We start from the raw sequence: 10000 nt of genomic DNA, 5'->3' as shown, positions 1-10000 counted from the left end.
ATGTTGGTAAGCACAAATTCTGTAACCAAGCCAAAAAAGGGGGGTCTCCCCCAGATGAGATTTTTAGATGCGTCCAGCATCTCTATAACAGGGTCTGTCTGTCCGTCCGTCCGTCTGAAACGCTTTCATTACATTTCCGTCCGTCTGAAACGCTTTCATTAAATTGTTGTCCGTCTGAAACGCTTTCATTCAATTGTTGTCCGTCTGAAACGCTTTCTTTAAATTGTTCCTTCCTGTGGCCACAAGGCGGCAGACTACGGAGCGAATGCGTGCAAGCATAGCCTTTCTATACTAAACCGGATGCTAACGTTGGCGAAAAGTAGCCTAGCCACAGGCTAACTGACAAACGTGAGACCAACAACTCAGCCGATCGTGATGTACGCCACAAATAGACCAATCGACCTCATATTTAGACACTACAATGTTGATTTCTGCCTTCGATTTTCATCAGTTAAGAAATCTAGCGTCGGATTAACACATTATTAAGGTAGTAAAGCGAGTTGCCGCCATGTTTGTTTTCCAGAATCACCCGGGTAGAGAGCTCACGTGCAGCATTCTGGGTAATTGAGTTTCACGTTATTAATGCACAAAATGCGTGTTTTTAAAAATAACGCTGCAGTGAGTTTAAAAAATCAAACCAACTGCCATTTGGAAGGGCAATGGTGCTTTTCGTTGCGCTCAGAGAGAGTACAGGAGAGAACGCGTCTTTCGTAATTGCTTTGCAGTCGTGTGCATTTGATAAACTCTGGCACGGAAGTTCACTGCTTTGTGCCTTGACGGTGAAGCTGGTATTGAAAAAAAGTCCATAATTCACCTAAAGGGTCAACCCATAAGCGCATGATTCACCCAAACGGTTTTATTTATTTATTATTTGTCGATGTTTAGATTCTTTCCCACATGCACATAATGCTGAAATGGCATGATACTAAAGGTTGTTAGGCCTAATAAATGTCTGGTAATTTGTAATGTAGCCTACTTCATCTAGGCTATGTGAAATTTCAAATCATAGCCTATGGTTCTTTTCCAAATCCAAGAATGATGATAAGCTTATTATACCCTAGACTGCAAAAAATAAAGCCATGTCTCGCCATTTTGCTGCCTTGCTGCCTGCCACAATATTTGGAGTGTCCATGATGACCAATAAACAAAAAGTACATCCTCTGGGGGCGTTGACAGGCTAGGAGGAGGCCAGGGGGGCGTTTGGGGGGAAAAATGGCATAGTTGGAACTGGCATAGAGGGACGCATCTGTTGTCCGCCTGTCGGCCTTGTTAAAATAAAAACGCTCTTAAATTGTGAATTTTGACCTCTTCAGACAGCTCCCTAGGCTACTAAGTCATTCTACCACGTTGCATTTCGCATCCTTCACTCCACGACTTGAAAATACAATCCAAATGTTCGCGTTGCATCTTACAGCAACAATTCACATCAATGCATTGGACAGAAAAACACATCACCACAGGCATCATTCCAGAAAGGGAGTGTTCTTATTCTGCTAGGTAGAACTAATATAAATGAAGTCAAGAGTGACCACGAGCATACCGTTGCGACCAAGGTACTGTACACTGTACACTGAGCTGCCAAAAACTTGCGTAGGCCTGCCGTTAACTTGAAAACAGGCTACGGGAAAGACAGACACCAGCCCTTCTGAACGATTATGAACCCATCCATGGGTGAGCGGACTTAAAGTTGACGAGAAGAAGACTTCACGTATGGCGCGAGTTACTGTTGGAGCACGAGTCAACCCGTTCCTAAGCCGCAAGCTTCATGAACAACCAAACATGTTACAGCGGACAAATATAACCTTACCTTAAAATGCTGTCTTGACCGCAGAAATCCCAACCTTTCACTTAATCCACAGTTTTTCAAAATCATTGTCCATGTTTCCATTTGTAATCCATATGATATCATAGCTAACCAATAAAGGCATATGTGCTGACGTTTAGCTATTCTGTTAAACTAACTGACGTTGTGTGGTTCGTGTTATCTGCATATTATTCATTCGTTTCTTCATGATATATCCCAAAGTTCTACTCCATGATTTGTCCACATCTAGCCTGGCGAGCCAGACCCGTACAGCAAAAAGCTGTACAAGGGTCTGGGCGAGCTCGGAGAGAGTGTGGGCAGGATAAACGGTTGTCTATCAAAATGCCTTGGCACTCAACGCCACGCAATAGGATGGTGGAACAACCAATCCCCACACAGCTCTGCGTAACGTCACAGCTGTCTCTCAGAATGTAGACGCGACACGCCCCTTGTAGGTGAAGCGGTAACTTCGTGCCTTCATAGGAGTGGATGCGTGTGAGCACCAACGCCACAAACAAGTTTCCTAATAAATCGTGTTTTCACTTACACAGCTCAAAAATGCCTTGTTTTCAACCACATGGTCCTCCTTGATCAACCAGCGAAATGTTGAGCAATTTGAGGCTTGTTAAATGGTTATATTTGTGATTGTTGTCAACATGGCATGTTCGGTGCTAGCTAGCTAGCTGTATACCCTAATACACGGCTGGATACCTAGCTCTGTGTTATCGATGACAGGTTGGCTAGCCGCTAGCTCGGTAGACTAGGTGTCATTCCCATCTATTTAGTGAGCTACTTAAAGACTTTCAAAGCTCCCAAATGTCTCGCTTTTAATTACATGGACCTTATTAGAAATTGGGGCAGGCATATAATACAAGGCTGGATACCTAGCACAGGTGTTATTGACGACAGGTTGGCTAGCCACTAGCTCGGTAGACCAGGTGTCATTCCCATCTATTTAGTAAGCTACTCAAAGACTTTCAAAGCTCCCAAATGTCTCGTTTTTAATGGCATGTGTCTTATTAGAAATTGGGGCAGCAGTTTCATTCTACACCTACAATAGTGGTCTGATAATAGTATGTGACTATCTGGTTCTGTAAAATGCTCAAATTTGCTTACCTAGCTAGCTTAAAACATCGAATGATCAAATGGTAATGTGTAGTGATCTATTTGTGTCCGATAAGTTCATGGTGTATTTTTACATCAATCCATGTCAGCCACGAAATGTATTATCATCCAGGCGTTTAAAATTAAGTAAAAACTTTCGTGCTGTAAGTAGCGCGGACGGCCGCCATGTTTCTTCTTAGAAAGTTTTCTGTGTTTACTAGGTAGCCCGGCCCCCCATCTCGCTTTTCTCCATAGCCACTGTGGTGTCGCTGTTTAACCAGTTTTATCAGAACCGCCGGTAGCAGACAACACAGACAGCTGAATCACGATAACAGAAGAAGGGTTTAAATTCGGATGTCGCGTTTATCGCTTTTATATTGGTAAGCCGTGCTTCAAGTGCTTACATGAAGAACCGCCTCTGATGTGTACATGTTTATGGGGGCGAGTGTTTCTCAGAAGATGTTTGTGTCTGTCTGGCTATGTGCACATGTTATGTTGAATATGTACACATGCGTAGACACGCACATACTATACGCATGTAAACATGTACATGTACGTATCAGGCCTGTGTACATACTGTATATTTCAGTCTAAATGTACTTGGTGTTTTACTGCATGCCGCGCACCCCATATGGAGAGGTGTGTGTGTGTGTGTGTGTGTGTGTGTGTGTGTGTGTGTGTGTGTGTGTGTGTGTGTGTGTGTGTGTGTGTGTGTGTGTGTGTGTGTGTGTGTGTGTGTTTGTGCGTACGTGCGTGCGTGCGTGCGTGCGTGCATGTAATGACTCTTGAGAGAGATACATTCACAGAGACAGAGATAGACAGAGCACTGAACAGGGAAAGAGGAGAGGAATAGGAAATGAACTGTGGCATGAAGACACAGACAGACTGAGAGGCGCATGGACAATGACAGAGAAAGACAGAGAGAGAGAGAGAGAGAGAGAGAGAGAGAGAGAGAGAGAGAGAGAATGATAGAGATGGAGAAAGAGAGCCAGTGAGCTAAGAGGTAGAGAGAGAATGATGGACACAGAGAAAGAGAGCCAGTCAGAGACGGAGAGAGAGAGAGAGAGAGAGAGAGAGAGAGAGAGAGAGAGATATATAAAGAGAGATAGAGTGAGTGAGAGAGAGATAGAGAGAGAGAGAGAGAGAGAGAGAGAGAGAGAGTAAGAGAGAGAGAGAGATAAAGAGAGAGAGGTGAAGTGAGTGAGTGGGTGAGCGAGTATAGCAAATGAGCTCAGCGCTTGTCTCTCTGCTCTGTGGCGCTGCTGAAGGACCCTGACCAGTAGAGTAGGGTCACAATAGGCCTCATTGTTCGGGCCCCATAATTGGAGCGGACGCGGAACTTGGCCGGGAGAAAGGTCCCAGCAGCCCTCTGGCCACAGCTGCCTCTGCCCACCGCCCTTAACCCCCCTCCTCTCCTCTCCTCTCCTCTCCTCTCCTCTCCTCTAATCTATCTGTTCTTCTCATCTCCTCTCCTCTCCTCTCTTCTCTCCTCCTCTCCTCTCCTCTCCTCTACTATATCTGTTCTTCTCATCTCCTCTCCTCTCCTCTCTTCTCCCCTCCTCTCCTCTCCTCTCCCCTACTCTCTCCGTTCTTCTCATCTCCCTCCTCCTCTCCTCCTCTCATCTCATTGACCCTCCTCCTCTCCTCTTCTCCTCTCCTCTCCCCGCCTCTCCTCCCCCCTCCTCTCCTCTCCTCTCCTCTCCTCTCCTCTCCTCTCCTCTCCTCTCCTCTCCTCTCCTCTCCCCTACTCTCCCCTACTCTCCTCTACTCTCTCTGTTCTTCTCATCTCCTTCCTGCTCTCCTCTTCTTCTCCTCTCTCCTTCTCTCCTGCCATCTTGCCTGCTTTCCTCTCGTCTCCTCAACACATATCCTCTCCTCTGCTCCTTTCTCCCCTCCCTCCTCCACTGCTACCCCATCCTCTCATCTTTTCTACTCTACTTTCTTCTCATCTCCTGTCACCTCCTCTCTTCTCTTCACCTCCCTCTCCTCCTCTTCTCTTCCCCTCTCCCTCCTCCTCTTCCAGCTACCCCAGAAACCTGCTTTCATCAGCAGCCCCCTCTCTCTCTCTCTCTCTCTCTCTCTCTCTCTCTCTCTCTCTCTCTCTCTCTCTCTCTCTCTTTCTCTGCCAGTTCTTCCACTTTCTCTCTTTTCCTCATTGTCCACACTGCTGCCTGTGTGCCTGTGTTCCTTTGCCCCTCTCTCTCTTTCTCACTTTATCGTGCCCCAGTGTCTCAGTCCCAGCATGGCGTTCCAATTCCCTCACATTTTGGATGCCTCTCTCTCTCGCACATAAATAGCGTTGGGTCACGGTGATGGTTTAACACAAACGCCGGTCTACTTGCTGAAACGTCTTTCACTCCTGTCTGAAGTGAAGGGTTTCTGGCGCGTCTGTCTTGCCTAGCCTTTGCCTTTGCTTTGCCGCGTTTGGCAGGTCTACCACCGCACAGCCCATGAAGTCTCTGTCGTCTCAGTGGAAAGACTGTTGCTTTAGCTTGGCTATACTTGACTCTATTAGTCAAAGGAGTGTATGTGGTGTGGTGTAGTGGAGAGACCAGGGGAGGTATATATGATGTTTGAAGTAAAACTTTTTTTTAAACTTACTTTTGGAAAGAAAAAATAAATTGGGTGGTTGTGTGAATTCTCACCACATCCTCACACTTACTCACACACGAGGCACCCTCAGAATGCATGAGCTTTCACTTTTCAAGTGGCATGGCCTTTTTGAGTCCAGACAGGTGCCCATGTGCTGTGCTCACAGGAATGCTGTGTTAATCAAACATTCAGAGAGTACTCTTGAAGCAAATATACTCCACAAGATATTAAATTGACTCTCTAAATGTTGAATTGACATTGTATTTTTTACTGTGTGCCTGTAGGCATTTTGCCAGCCTATACAGAACATGGCAGAGTTTTTTTCTCTCTCTTTTTTTGTTTCAGAAGACCGCATGAGTGGAGACAGGATCTTTTCTCACCTTCTTTTCCTGGGGAGGAAAAACTCGTCACTTGCCCCGAGCCTTGAAGGCCCAAGATTCCCTCCTTCTGTCTCCTCCACCTACACCTCCTCCCCCCACCCCCCACCACCATCATCCCCCCCACACACACACCTCCTTCCGCCACAACCCCCCCAAAGCCTCGCTCAACCAGGGGCAGAAACAACAAGACTGTACATCTGTTAGCTTTTTCAAGATAACTAGCTGTGAGGCACAGCTAATGGAAAAATACCCAGACGTGCCGGGCCGAACGTGTAAGTGGATCTTTAAAAGATTAATACCTTCAGCTCACTGCCAAGGAAAGAAAGACAGAGTGTGAGAGAGAGAGAGAGAGAGAGAGAGAGAGAGAGAGAGAGAGAGAGAGAGAGAGAGAGAGAGAGAGAGAGTGAGAGATAAAAGAAATAGGTGGTGGGATGAGGGGAGAGGGTAAGAGCAGTGGAGAAAGAGGAGAGGAGAGGAGAAAAGAGGTGAGGAGAAAGTGTGAGAGCGAGACAGAAAGAAAGAAAGCAAGAAAGAAAGAGGTGGAGGGAGAAGGTGGAGTGGGGGGTAGAAGAGAAGAGGAGTGGGTAGAAGAGAAGAGGAGTGGAGAAAAGAGGTGAGGAGAGAAAAGAGGAGAGGAATGGAGAAAGTGAGAGTGCAAGAGGCTTTTTGGCTGGCCCCAGCCAGTAGTCCCTGTGTGGGGCTGTGGTGTTTATAATAACATGAAACCACAGTCAGCTGTGAGGCCTGCAAGCCATGAGCTGAGGAGAGAGAGAGAGAGAGAGAGAGAGAGAGAGAGAGAGAGAGAGAGAGAGAGAGAGAGAGAGAGAGAGAGAGAGAGAGAGAGAGAGAGAGAGAGACATACAGACAGACAGAGACAGACAGACAGACAGACAGATAGACGGAGAGACAGAGAGACATGAAAATAATATATATATATATGTATATATATATATATATATATATATATATATAGAGAGAGAGAGAGAGAGAGAGAGAGAGAGACAGACACAGACAGACAGACAGACAGACGGAGAGACAGATAGACATGAAGATAAAAAAGACTTACCGTATATATATATATATATATATATATATATATATATATATATATATATAGAGAGAGAGAGAGAGAGAGAGAGAGAGAGAGAGAGAGAGAGAGAGAGAGAGAGAGAGAGTAGAAGAAGAAAGAAGAAAGATGAAATAGCAGGAGCAGTAGTAACAGGAGTGTAAATGGACCAAACGGGGATAGATAGATAGATAGATAGATAGATAGATAGATAGATAGATAGATAGATAGATAGATAGATAGATAGATAGATAGATAGATAGATAGATAGATGAAACCTCAAAAAAGTGTAGAGTAATGGCGATAGATAGGAAGAAAAACAAAGACATGAGGTAGCCTGCATGAGGAGCCTGTGAGTATGGGAAGGAGAGGAAAAGAGGGAAGGAGTAAAAGCAAAAGAAAGGGTGTGAGAATGACAGATGGAAGTATATGCAGAAGAAAACACTGTAAGGAGAGAAGTGAGGTGTTCTTTCAGCGCTAAACTCTCATATCACCCCTCAGCACTGCAGTCCAAGAGGCATGATATAGCATTTCAAAACGTTAATATCCTGTATGTCGACTAGTGGGTTGTCAGATTTGGGGTTGGGGAGCAGTTGAGTAAGAAAAAAGGAGAGAGAGAGAGAGAGAGAGGATGAGCGAATGCTATGGAAGTCGTTATATAACCCCAGAGCATTAGCCAACAGCAACCCCCCCCCCCCCCCCTCTTTCAGTCATCAAGAGGTTTCTGGAGCATGTCGGCCAACTGACCCCCCCCCCCCCCCCCCCCCCAACACACACACACACACACACACACACACACACACACACACACACACACGCACGCACACACACACACACACACACACGCACACTCATCTCTCCATATGGTCTTCTCTTCCCGCTCATTACACACTATATTTCGCAGGTAGTATTTCTTTTTCTCATCTACTCTCCTTTCATCCCCACATCCCGATCTGCTCTCCCCTCTCCTCCTCTCCTCCCTTCTTCTCGCCTTCTTCTGTCTTTTCTTTTTCTACTCTATTATGTTGTGTTCTTCTCTTCTCATTTCTCTTCTCTTCTCTTCTCTTCTCTTCTCTTCTCTTCTCTTCTCTTCTCTTCTCTTCTCTTCTCTTCTCTTCTCTTCTCTTCTCTTCTCTTCTCTTCTCTCATTTTTTTGCTTTGTGAATCTTCCATGTTTGAAGTGCAAAAAAAAATCTCTCTCTGATGAGTGAATCCTTTTTCCGAAATGGTTATTTGCATCGACTTTCACTTTTGATCGAGTCACACGCTCAAAACCTAAAGTTATCATCTCAGTAGTGCAATGCAAATGAGCAGAATCTGCCTTTGGTCTTGGGGTCTTTTTTAGCAGTAACTGTAAGCTCGGCCTAATCAGTCCAGGAACCCATTGCCCTGTCTATGATTTTTTTCAGAGTTTATGTTCTTTCTCATCAAAGTCTGCTTCATCCTGTGCTACCACATGAAATCATAGAGAGCGAGCGAGAGAGAGAGAGAGAGAGAGAGAGAGAGAGAGAGAGAGAGAAAGAGAAAGAGAAAGAGAAAGAGAGAGAAAGAGAGAGAGAATTTGAATTTCAAAACACCTTTATTACAACTTCTTGGAATACAGAAGCACAAAAAGTGCCATGGAGTAACAATCACAAAACAAACAAAAGTTACATAGGTAAATACATCTTACATCTCAGTCAGGTGCCAATACATGTGTAAAAAGCAATTCATCGTTCCTAACAGAGCACACAGCACCATTATGACACCAGATTTGTTCAAAAACCTCCACATCGTTCATTAGCTTGTAGAAGCGAAAATCAATTAAAATGCGAGATCTCACAAGGGCAGCAAAAAGCAGCACAATATCGACACTAGTGTCTTCTTCAATCTTTTTTCTTCTGCTAACATATATAGCCATTTTGGCTTGGCCCACAAGAAAATTCAACAATTGACACTTGTTTCGTCGTCTCCTTACATATTTCGAGCCACAGATAAAAGATACAATGGAAAACTGCTCGTTGAGCATTGTGAAAAGCAAAGATAAAACATTGAACAACGGTTTCAGCCTTACACATTGCATAAATGCATGAAAAATGGTTTCTCTTTGGGGACAAAAAGGACACTCAGGGCCAACCTCAGGGTTCAACACAGAAACAAACGCATTCACTGCAACCACACCATGGAGAATTCTCCATTGGAGATCCCCACACTTCTTGGTTAAGGGTGACTTGTGCAACACTCTCCATTCAGGTTTAACATCCTCCTTTAATTCTAACACATCACGCCAAGGCGTGTCGGGCCTTGCATCCAGAGAATTTCGATTGAATGATTTTACACATAACTTGTACAGTGCTTTACCCTTCGCAGGGGGGACTAAAAAAGGAAGCTTATCACATTCTAAAAGAATACCAGAACAGTCCCTCAAATTAGGGGACAGAGCAAGATTAGGGAAGTGGTCACTACAGTCTGGGTTGCGTGCCCCTCTGCTGAAAGCAAGCACCATTCCCAGTTCTGTTTGCTTTAACTTGGCCCTCCACTTCTCAAGAAGCTGGGCCATTATGCGGGAGGAACGGGTTCCCAGGTGGTCGGTTAACGCGTTGTAGTTCATAAAATCCGGGCCGGCAATTCTTACCAGGTCTCCCACTGTAGTGACCTTAGACCTCAGAAGGTTCTGAGTTAGGCAGGGCATAGGCTTTTCCAGGGCTAGGTCTAAAGCAGAGCCAAAAACTACAGGCTCCTTTAAAAACCAGTACAAAGACTCACTTGTCTGCCCTCTGTGTACAGTGAAGAGGGACCACACTTTAAAGAGGTTACTGTAGAAAACAGGGAGTCCACTGCGATTCAGGGCATTAGGGTTCAACAAAAACAAAGTTCTATCCATGCCCATCTGCTCGACAGTCCGTAGAATAGAACAGGCCACAGACTTCCAGCCTGTGTCAACTGGCCCCGACAGGAGGCGTTGCGCAAACTGAAGCCTGAAAGCGGCAGTCCGGCTTTGAAGATGAACCAGCCCATGGCCACCTTCCTCCTTGGGCAGGTACAACATGCTCTGTGGCACCCAGTGTAGATTGT

The sequence above is a fragment of the Engraulis encrasicolus genome, chromosome 19, assembly GCF_034702125.1.
Source record: "Engraulis encrasicolus isolate BLACKSEA-1 chromosome 19, IST_EnEncr_1.0, whole genome shotgun sequence".
In the NCBI taxonomy this organism is placed as follows: Eukaryota; Metazoa; Chordata; class Actinopteri; order Clupeiformes; family Engraulidae; genus Engraulis; species Engraulis encrasicolus.
The sequence above is the reverse complement of the archived record's forward strand: the minus strand, read 5'-3'. Positions refer to the sequence as shown.